This window comes from Palaemon carinicauda, chromosome 2, assembly GCF_036898095.1.
Source record: "Palaemon carinicauda isolate YSFRI2023 chromosome 2, ASM3689809v2, whole genome shotgun sequence".
Taxonomy (NCBI): domain Eukaryota; kingdom Metazoa; phylum Arthropoda; class Malacostraca; order Decapoda; family Palaemonidae; genus Palaemon; species Palaemon carinicauda.
In genome coordinates, this window is record NC_090726.1 from 179,956,950 (window position 1) to 179,961,949 (window position 5,000).

Here is a 5,000-nt window from a genome sequence, read left to right on the forward strand (position 1 = left end):
AAAACTCAAGGTATGATTTTAAGTAGGTCAAGGACAGTGGCTCCCCAACATCCGGATCTCAGTATTGATAATGTTTTTTTAACTTTGTATGACTCTTTTCAAATTTTAGTTGTGATTCTTGATAGAAAATTTACTTTTGAGAAACACATTAGGTCTGTGTCTTCTTCCATTGCAAAAAAAACATTAGCTTATTGAGAAAGTCTTTCAAGATTTTCGGTGATCAATCTATTCTCAAGAAGTGTTTTCATTCTTTCATTCTACCTTGTTTTGAGTATTGTTCTCCTGTCTGGTCTTTAGCCCCTGATTCTCCTCTCAATTTGTTGGACAGAAACTTACGGTCTATTAAATTTCTTATTCCTGATCTAAATATTAATCTTTTTGGCACCGTCGTTCAATTAGTTCCATAACTCCGACCATCTCTTACATTCAGATTTTCCTGGACAATTCCATCCTGTTCGTAATACTAGGCAGGCAATTAATTCTAATTGCCAGGCCTTCTCCATCATAACGCTCAATACTACACAGTATTCTAGAAGTTTTATTCTAGCTGTGACCAAGTTGTGGAAGGATCTTCTTAATCGGGTAGTTGAATCAGTAGAACTTCAAAAATTCAAAGTTGCAGCAAATGTTTTCATGTTGAACAGGCTGACATAAATCTTTTTGTAGTTTATATATGACATACTGTATCTGTTTTGACGTTGTTACTGTTTTTAGAATGATCTATTGTTGATTTGTTCTCATCATTTATTTATATCCTTATTCCCTTTCCTCACTGGGCTATTTTTCCCTCTTGGAGCCCTTGGGCTTATAGCATTTTGCTTTTCCAACTAGGGTTGTAGCTTGGCTAGTTATAATAATAATAATAATAATAATAATAATAATAATAATAATAATAATAATAATAATTGAATTCCTGTTAAACATGTATATTTGATTAATTATGTTCATGAACATAGCAAGTGCAAAGTTAATGTTGATGGAGTCTTATCAAATGAATTTCCAGTGAACAGCGTAGTACTCCATGAGAATGTATTGTCACCTATGTCGTTCATCATCCACATATATTTTGTAATGCAGAAAACAGTCAGAGATAGTGGAGAAGGATTGGGCAGGGTTTGTGATAGGAATTTAGCAGACCCAGAGTAAGCTGATGATGCTGTCCTTGTTAGCAGAACGTCACAGGATTTCCAATGCTTACCTACCAGAATGCATGAAATATCACACAAGGTTAGGCTGAAGATAAATAGAAGAAAGACAGAGATGATGAGAACGTAGCATGCAATGGAAGATTCAATATCATTAGAAGAAGAAAGGATTAATGTGGTAGAATCCTTTAAGTATTTAGGAAGTATGATCTCCAATACAGGGTCTTTAGAATTAGAGTTTAGTGAAAGATTGAAAAAAAGCAAATCAGACAATGACTAGGTTAAGTAGAATTTGGAAATCAAATCACCTGAAATCATATATAAAAATCAGACTATATATCAGTTTACTAAGATCGGTGTTATTCTATGGATATGGGTCATGGTATGACAATGAAACAATCTTCAAAAAGATTTAGTAGATTTGAGAACAAAACCCTCAGAAGGATATTAGGAAATAAATGGCAGGACAGGATTAGAAATGAAACTATGAAAGAAATTACTCGAGTGCCATATTTGGATGATATCATGATGAGGGGTTGATGGACATGATTTGGGCATGCTCTTCGTACTCCTTAAGACGTATTAGTTCACCAAACATTCAGCTGGGCTCCAAAAGGAGCTAGAAGAGGTGGAGGACCTAGCCTACATGGCTGAGGACTATTAAGCGCGAAGTAGGAGATGATGAATGGAGAGGTATTGAATTAAAAGCTCAAAATAGAGACGACTGGTGAAATCTGACCAAGACTCTAGGAGATGATAATATATATGAATGTGTATATGTATTTGTATGTATATAGATATAGGTATATAATTTTGTGGATATATACACCGTATATATGTACATATATATATATATATATATATATATATATATATATATATATATATATATATATACATATATATATATTAGTATATATATATATATATATATATATATATATATATATATATGTGTATATATATATACATATATATACATATCTATATATTTATATATATATATATATATATATATATATATATATATATATATATATATATACATGCATATCTGCGTGCATATATTTGTAAGTATATTGATACAACTATATATTTCTGTGTATATTGTACTCCGAATACACACACACACACACACACATATATATATATATATATATATATATATATATATATATATATATATATATATATATATATATATATATATATATAATATATATATATATATATATATATATATATATATATATATATATTTATATATATATATATATATATATATATATATATATATATATATATATATATATATATGTATATGTATATACATACATTTATACACATATGTATGTATGAATTTACACATAAACATATCTTCCTTTGATAATGACCAACCTCATATGATGCTGTCTACTATATAAACACTCAACAATTTAGTTTCAAAGTTTAGGACAGGATTGAATAATAATAAAAAAAAAAGGTATCTCTCGGGTAATGATCTATTACTCGAAATTCTGCTTAATAGCATTAATCGATTCTCATGTTTTTTTTTTTTTTCGTAAATTTTCGATTATATTCGGTGTTCATGTAGAATTCCCAATTATATTATCATACTTTTTACGACATATATTGGAATAATGTTAAATCTATACTTATAATCTGCTCGTAAATTGATGTGCATGTTGTTTTGGATATGACGAAAGTGTTTTGAAAATGGTGTTTCATTTTCTGTTGTTTGTGACGTCAATTATCAAAGGTATTACAGTAAAAATCCACATACATTTTTCATGATCATTGGATGCTGTGTTGCCATATATACCATCAAAGTAAGGGAGGGATATATATCTTTTTAAAGTTCAATATAGAGACCCTACTTTTTCACATTGATTATACAAGTTCGTGTGATACTGTAAAGGATAATTTGGTTGTTATCTTTAAAATTCAATAGATTGCTCAAGGGTTAGTTTCGGGCCCTAGTGGAATGAACCTTTAAATCTTAAAATCTCAAAACTAGTTAAAAACAGTCTCCTTTACTACCTAGGCCTACGGCATCCACGTGCTATTTTCTGTAGATCTTCCTGAAAATTGAAATTTCTCTGGAATCGTATATTTTTTGGGTAATGGGAATTGAGACCATCAGCTATTTATTGTAGAAACTTTATGAAGACAAAACGAAGTTCAAATAAATACCAGAATACAAAAACTTATTATAGATATTACATAGTATACTCCTGAAGCCTTTTTCTAAAATAAGAAAAAAAATGTACTTCTAACATAATTTCGGTCTAGTAAATTGCCATAGAAGGATTTATTTTACATCAATAACATATCTTACGAATACAGAAAATATTGTCTACACCTTTTCATTCGTGATTTCCAGAGTTGACGTTATGATTATTTCGGTAAAACATTTAAAGGAGCTCATTCGCATATAATTTTGCCATAATGAAAGTTGTTGATCAGACCCCATTGCCTAAAATATATATCCCTGATGATGAATGATCTAAAAGAGCAATAAATTGGGTTAAAAATGCTTCTGTAATTAAAACTTGATATAAATTATTTTCATAGAGATAAAAATGTTTAGAGTAAATATATACCGAAATAAGGAAACTAATTTTCAGAAAATCTCCATTTATTCCATATTCTAATGATACCCATTTTTGCTGGCTACCGGGACTGATATAAAACACCAGATTTTTATCTTTCAAGTTTCTGGCTACATTACAAGATCGACCGTTGCATGAATTATGTGTTCTTTTACATCAGCCATTCTGCTTTAATAAATTAGAATCAGCTGTCTGTAAAGGAGGGCAACTGCAAGCATTGCAGAATTACATAGCAAAAAATTGTATGCATTTGCATTTCAGAAAAATCCGATTTTTTTTCTTTTTTTTCTTTTTTTTCTTTTTAAATAACCTAGACTGGTTTCCAAGTCACCTGTTTTAGATACATATATAAAACATAATACTACGAATGGAGCTGCAAGCGATAAAAGAGATTTCTAAGCAATGTTGAATTACAAAAAAAGACTGAGATATATACATTAAGAGTTACGACTACAAAAAGGATATACAATATGCAAATAAGAGTTCTTTAGATTACTTGTTCTATGATTATTTTGCACAAAATTTGATAATCTTTTTTTTTTTACTTCTACTATTTTCCATAACATCAGGTAAATACCTAAATTTTGAAAAAAATGAAAGAATATATAAATACTCGCATACTTTGCGCCATGAGGGATGACAAAGTATTTCCCTTATGATCACCTGCAACTCACGACATTCCCTATAATACCAAGCTTTGATTAGTCTGGTGTTGCAATACACTTTAGTATTACAGAATTATAGTATTATAATATCTTGATATTATTTGGGGAATGTTCCTTATTGTTTTACCATCATTTGCATTCCTAGTATCATTTATGTCATCTACCGCATTTTCCTTTTCCTTTTATACTTATTACATATCTGTTACATGCACTGTTAAAAATGGTAATCTTAATCGGAAATTTGCCGTAGAAATATACGGTTCTCAGCGCTATTTCAGTAATGTAGGCGACCGTAATTTTTACCCTACTTTGATATTATCTTTTACGGATTGGTGACCGTAAAATCATTCCCTAGTTCAATATATCCGTTTTTAAAACGGTAGATGCCTGCCAACGTTTCTATTTCTTTACCGTTTTTTATGCTGCAAATTTGTAATAGTGTGCAACAATTTTCATTATATAACTTCTAAAATAACACTACTCTTTCTTTATCTCTTCCTCTGACATGTGTCTGATTCTCACACAAATAATGTAATGAATACCATCCTTGGTATACTAAGTAACGTTATCTCCAAATA